A 7247-nucleotide genomic window follows, 5' to 3' on the forward strand; every position below is an offset into this window, starting at 1 on the left:
GAAAACCTAATCAATAATGTCCAAGACATTCTCCAGGACCTCTTCTACTCAGGTTCCCCAGAGCAGATGGTGGGCAAAGGGTAGGAAGAATCGGTCCCTCAAGCTGCAGACAAGAGCCACAAATAGCCAAAAGGCAGTGTTTGGGGTGAAACTGAACTTACAAGGCAAAGAGGAGAGACTGGGAGAGGGCTGCAAGAGGAAAACCAGGTGCAAGGTTGTCATGCAAAGCAGGTCCCTTGGGGTCATCGCCTGTGGTTCACCAGGGCTCAGGATAAAAGCCAGAATATCACATGCTATGGATAAAGAAACAGGCTTTTGAAGGAACTTTCAATTCAGTGCCAATAAGTAGAGAAGGTGTAAGTCCCATTCTGCCTATTTTTCCATAGAAGAGCAAACTGGGCCCCACAGCCCCAGAGTCAAAGCCGGTTCCCAGCCCAGTCCTGTCCTGCAGCAGCCTGCCTCCTCTTTCCTAACATGACAGATGCCGCTGTGTCCTTCGCCAAGGACTTCCTGGCAGGTGGAGTGGCCACAGCTATCTCCAAGACGATGGTAGCACCCATCGAGCGGGTCAAGCTGCTGCTGCAGGTACAGCATGCCAGCAAGCAGATCACCGCAGATAAGCAATACAAGGGCATTATAGACTGTGTGGTCTGTATTCCCAAGGAGCAGGGAGTCCTGTCCTTCTGGCGCGGTAACCTGGGTCTTAACTTCGCCTTCAAAGATAAATACAAGCAGATCTTCCTGGGTGGTGTGGACAAGAGGACCCAGTTTTGGAGCTACTTTGCAGGGAATCTGGCATCAGGCGGTGCTGCTGGGGCCACATCCTTGTGTTTTGTGTACCCTCTTGATTTTGCCCGTACCCGTCTAGCAGCAGATGTGGGTAAAGCTGGGGCTGAAAGGGAATTCCGAGGCTTCGGCGACTGCCTGGTTAAGATCTACAAATCTGATGGGATTAAGGGCCTGTACCAAGACTTTAACGTGTCTGTGCAGGGTATTATCATCTACCGAGCTGCCTACTTCGGTAGCTATGACACTGCAAAGGGAATGCTTCCAGGTTCCAAGAACACTCACATCGTCATCAGCTGGATGATCACACAGACTGTCACTGCTGTTGCCAGATTGACTTCCTATCCATTTGACACCGTTCACTGCCGCAGATGATGCAGTTGGGGCACAAAGGAACTGACATCATGTACACAGGCACACTTGACTACTGGAGGAAGATTGCTAGTGATGAAGGAGGCAAAGCTTTCTTCAAGGGTGCATGGTCCAATGTTCTCAGAGGTATGGGTGGTGCTTTTGTACTTGTCTTGTATGATGAAATCAAGAAGTACACATAAGTTATTTCCTGGGAAATTTCCGCCTGTGAACAGACACGTTGCATTATATAATGTATCTTGAGCATTCTCGACAGACTCCTGGCTGTCAATTTATCTGTGGCAACTATTTACTAGTTGAAAATGGGAAGCAATAATATTCATCTGAAATTAAAGCCATTTCCATGATGATGATGAAGGGACTCAATTATATTTTTTATTTCAGTCACTCCTGATAAATAACAAATTTGGAGAAATAAAAATATCTAAAATAAAAAAATAAAAAGAAGAGCAAACTGGGCACACTACTGGACATGCAGGCGGAGGGGAGGTACGCGGCAGTGTATTATTGCTCCCCACTGTAAGTCAAGCATGAGAGCAGCCTTATCAATGAAGAGACACACAAACAGTGTGGGCACCTAGTACTCTTGATTAGAGTGTCAGTTATTGACAGGGTGTGGTAAGCTGACTTCTAAGGTGGTCCCCAGTGGTCCTCCATCCTGGTACTCAAGCTTTTGTGGGATCCTTCCCACCGTGAGTTTGGTATGGATCTAGTCACTTAATTCTAACCAATGGAATATGACAAAGATGAGAGTCTGTCATATCCATGATTAGGCAATAAGAGTTTGTGGCTTTTATCTTGCTAGCTGACTCTCTCATTTACTGACTCAAGGAAGCAAGCTGCCATGTTAGAGAGGTCCATGTGCTGCGGAACTGTGAATGCTCTCCATCCAACATCCAAGAGGAACCAAAGCCTTCACCTACCACCCTTCCTGCTTCCTACCAGCAACTAAGCTAGTGAGCTTGGAAGCACCTCCTTTCCTAGTCAAGTCTTCAGAGAAGACCTCAACTATGATTGCAGCCTTGAGAGGCCCTGAAGAGAGGACCCAGCTATGCTGTATTGAACTGCTGACCTGCAAATATTGTGAGATAATAAAGGTGTGCTGTTTTAAGCCACTTGCTTTGGGGTAATTGCTATGATGTAAAAGACAACTAATACACAGGGGATGTTTGGAAACGCCAGCTACCCAGGAACTGTAGACCTGGGGGCCCATGGCTAGTTGCACGCCCCTCTGCCAGGAGTGAGAAAAACACCACTGGTTCCAGTGGATTCTAACTTTTGGAAACCCACTCACTGGAAGACAAGGAAGTCCGAGGTTCTAATGAGTTCATTTTTCAGGCAACTCAGAATGGGCTCCCAGCATCATTTCCAGACAGTGCTGCTCCTGATATCACAACTACAGTAGAATAACAGCAGACTGAGTAAATAGGACAGTAGGCTGCAGACCCCCTCGTGTACCAATGATCTTCATAGAGACTTGAAACATCACTATCCGTAGAGTTGATAAAGGCACCAAATGAACTAGACAGAGGAAGAAGACTTGAGTCAAGAAAATGTCTGTATCTCAACTAAGAAATGTTTCTGTAACCACAAAGGGGAGGAAACAGGAGGATGTGATAAACTGTGGCAGAAGTTAAGGCTGAAAAGAGAAGACAGAAAAAAGAGCCAGTGAATTTAAAGATACTTAAGAGGCATAATGACAGAAAATAGTAAGTGCATCTCTTTGGATCACCATTTAAACACATCCATTTTTAGAAATGATCATTTATTGTAAGTATGTTCATAAAGTTCTCTTAAAGCCACATTTAAAAATGTTTACTGATGAAGTATGTCTGAAATGTTCTTCAAAATATTCAGCATGTATTGGGGGTGGGAACTAGGTAAGGGTGTAAATGGTGCAAGATTAGCTATGAGTTGATGATTCTTGAAGGTAATTCATGGTTGATACGTATATGATGGTTCACTGTACTATTTTCTCTACTAGTGTCATACTTGAAGTGTCAATACTTTTTTTCAAAAGAATGAAGCTGAAAGTCAAGATCCTTGAAAATCATACACCTTCTTCCAGGGGCAAGCTCTGTGAGGAAACATGATGGGATCATTCCTGAAGGGTTTGGTAAGGAGGTCTACCGAGATGAGGGGAAACTCTGCTGGGGGCCTCAGAGATACCATTTTCCCACCTGATTGGACAGTTTCACTCCTCTTAGACCCTGATGACATTTTCACAGCCGTGTACTGAGAAGAGCATCCTTGCAGGAGGAAGGTTCAGTCACATGGAGGGAGAAGGGAGAAATAGACAAGGAGTGCAGAAACCCCCATTTCAGACTTTCCAGCAGCATCTGAGAAAGAAGGTGAAGAAAGAAAGGTCAGCCTGGGCCTTCCCCCACCCTCCCCAGCCTTGGTTCCCTGATTAGTGCTCCCGACTCAAGGAAGGTCCTGGCACTGTCTTCTCTTGGGAGCTGATTATGGCAATGTACCACAATGTGCTATTGCTCAGACTAAAAGTGGTTTCTTATGTTTTTTAATTCCCCTTGAAAATCTTCTCTTATGACCAAAAAGACCACCTCTGGGTATACAGAAAATAGATTGTGTCATAACTGTAACTAACATGTCCTTCCACTACAAATCCAAGATACAAATACATTCACAACTTTATTTTTCCAGTGATCCCTTCTAATGCCTCTTGAGGCTTCCTGTGAAATGTCTAAGCACCCCACAGCCAAAGGGGATACTCACAGTCTCCCTCAGTCCTAAGAACGGAAAAGAAGCTGTTGCCCTTCTCTGCTATAGGTGTTGCTGTTGAAACTCATCCCACACAATTGATGGAGATGATTTTTCACTGCCTTAGTCACCTAAACAGGCCTTGCTGATCCACATTCCATTCTAGGTTACTAGGATTCTCTAAGGGAGGGATGACTATTGAAGCTGAGTGATGGAAACACTTTGCTATTCTTTCTAATTTTTTCTGTTTGAAGTTTTCCATAATAAAAAGTTAAAATCCAAAACTTAAAACTATCTAACAGGCTGGGCACGGTGGCTCGTGTCTGTAATCCCAGCACTTTGGGAGGCCATAACACATAGATCACTTGAGCCCTGGCATTCAAGACCACCCTGGGCAACAGGGAGAAAACCCATCTCCACAAAAAAAAAAAAAAAAAAAAAATTAGCTGGGTGTGGAGGCAGGCTCTTGTAGTCCCAGCTGCTCAGGAAGCTGAGGTGGGAGGATCACTTGAGCCCAAGAGGCACAGGCTGCAATGAGCCAAGATGGCGCCACTGCACTGTATCCTGGGCAGCAGAGCTAGACTTGTCTCAAAACAATAGCAAAAACAAACACAAACCACTGAAAGTCCATAAAATAAAGAAAGGATAAAAAAATTAATAGGACCTGGTCAGAGCCCACAGAAGATGTGGATAAAGAAAAAAATTTGGATTGGGTGAGTTCTCCCATGGGCTCTGGACCACAACATCCCAAGGATCTCAGGGATCAACCCCCTTCGTACTTACCTGCAGCCTGAGAGAAGCTCCCTCCTTTTCCACCTGTCAGAAGAAAATATCCTGTGAGAGGCCAGGGAGGAGGCAGGGCCATGAAATCCTAGGCTATGGGTCCTAGACTTGGATCCCAGAGAATTTCTCAGAGCTGTGACTACACATCCATGGCAGGATCAGGAAATATCGAGAAAGGTGATGCGGGCCTTGGACCAACTGCCCTCCTGAGGTCTGTCCTCAGCAGGGACCTTTCACTAACCTGTAACTTCTGGGAACAGGTCCCCATCACCACAATCATCAAGGTAATAACTTTGTCCTTCATTTTCACAGGTACAAAAGAGCAAGTGCTGGGACACAGGGCTCCAGGCTGGTACTTCCAAGTTATGAGGTAGGGCACACCTCTACCTGTGTGCTGTTCGAAGGAGTAAATGTGGTTTTGTTCATTTTTTTGTTTGTTTATTTGTTTTTTGAGACAAAATTTCACTCTTGTTGCCCAGGCTGGAGTACAGTGGTGCAATCTCGGCTCACTGCAAACTCTGCCTCCCTGGTTCCAGTGATTCTCATGCCTCAGCCCTCAAAGTAGCTGAGATTACATGTGCCTGCCATCACACCCAGCTAATTTTTATATTTTTAGTAGATATGAGGTTTCACCATGTTGGCCAGGCTGGTCTCAAACTCCTGACCTCAGGTGATCTACCCACCTTCAGCCTTCCAAAGTGCTGGGATTACAGGCGTGAGCCACCATGCTGGGCTGGATTAAATGTGTTTCAATACACCAAACGCACCAAGAACAGTGCCTGAGACATAGTAAGTGCTAGAGTTTCTGTTAAATAAAATATATACAAAAGTGATGCGAAATTCAAGGTCCTGATCCTTTGCACACACCCAATGTGTTTAGAATTGTGTTCAACTTCCACTTACACATTCACAGTAAAATGTTTCTGGATAATTGAATGATCTGTGTGAAGTGTCCATCATCTTTTACATGAAACTTGGTACAATATACAACAATATTCTCTTGTATCATAATAAATAATTTACCAAGCTAACACAGGCTTACTTTTTTTAAATTCTTTTTTCCAAACAGCATAAAATTACACTGCTATATTTTTAAATTCCAGATAATTTGAAAAATATTGGAAAAGAAGACTTGAGATAGAGCTATTCTCACACTGGAATACCTGAGACTGAGCGCACAAGGGGACCTTCAGTAGGCGGAGCTCTGCAGGCCTGGAGTAGGGAGTCTACCACAGGGTCGTGGAGAAGGCCAACGAAGAGGGTGGAAACCAGAACATTTTCCCATAGATAGTGTGGTAATTTCAGAGAGTGCACCCACAGCTGAAACTCTAATGGCTCCAGGATGCAAATCCTTAGTTGTCAGTAGGGTGATTGCAAATTTCAAGCATGCAGCTGCTATTCTGCAACTCACTAAATACTCAGACAGATCCAAAACTCCAAAGAAACCACTGATAAAAAACCAAACAAACAAAACAAAAAACCCCACAGGAAAGAAGAGTAGAAAGGGATATTCTTAAGGAAATGTTGCCCTATGAAGCATCTACACCAATATGAATTAGTGCAGACCGGTCAAAGGGGCTGCAGGCGGGCCATTAGAACTCAGTGAGCTCAGGATGGAGGAATCTTTTTCATCTAAATATGTTTCTAAGTGTGTTCCCTTGGCAGATGTCAAGTCAGAAAAGACAATAAAGGGAATGAGCCATTTTCATACAGACAAAAATTTTGCTGTTTGTGGTAGGTTTTCTTTGTTTGTTTGTTTTTTGATCTATCAAGCTGTGGAAACCAACCAAGGAAATTCTTTCTCTAATGTTCTTCCTGATGACTCTAGAAACCCAATTGAATGGAATCCCTTTGACTCATTTAACTCTGTCTCTTGTTTTTCTTTTTGTTTAGCTTTTGTTTTTTGTTGTTTTTCTTTTTTGAGATGGAGTCTTGCTGTGTCACCATGCTGGAGTGCAGTGGCGTGATCTCCAACTCCCTGGTTCAAGCGATCCCCCTGCCTCAGCCTCCCGAGAAGCTGGGACTACAGGCACCTGCCACCACGCCCAGCTAATTTTTTGTATTGTAGTAGAGATGGGCTTTCATCATGTTAGTCAGGATGGTCTCAGTCTCCTGAGCCCGTGATCCGCCCGCCTTGGCCTCCCAAACTGCTGGGATTACAGGCGTGAGCCACCACACTCAACCAGTATTTGCTTTTAAATTTCATTATAAGCAGCTGTTAATACTTAAAGATGGCCAGATGCAGTGGCTCACACCTATAATCCCAACACTTTGAGAAGCCAAGGTGGGTGGGTCCCTTCAGCCCAGGAGTTCTGAGTATCTACTAGAACCCATTCTCTACCAAAATACAAGAAAATTAGCCAGGGTTGATGGAACATGCCTGTAGTCCCTGCTACGCAGGAGGCTGAGGCAGGAGGATCACCTAAGCCCAAGAGGCCAAGGCTGCAGTGAGCCATGACCATGCTACAGCAGCTGCACTGCAGCCTGGGTGATAGAGTGATAATCATGATAATGATAACGATAATAATACTTAAAGTTGTGTACTTACACTTGTAAACTCTGACTATAAAGATGGGAGCTGGGTG

At 44.6% G+C, this 7247-nt stretch overlaps 1 pseudogene; it reads left to right on the top strand.

Moving 5' to 3' along the window:
* Positions 1-405: 405 nt before the first annotated feature.
* Positions 406-1457, top strand: LOC116545252 (annotated as a pseudogene).
* The last annotated feature ends 5790 nt before the right edge of the window (positions 1458-7247 follow it).

The sequence above is a fragment of the Sapajus apella genome, unplaced genomic scaffold, assembly GCF_009761245.1.
Source record: "Sapajus apella isolate SASKATOON/1434 unplaced genomic scaffold, GSC_monkey_1.0 scaffold252, whole genome shotgun sequence".
NCBI classification, from domain to species: Eukaryota; Metazoa; Chordata; class Mammalia; order Primates; family Cebidae; genus Sapajus; species Sapajus apella.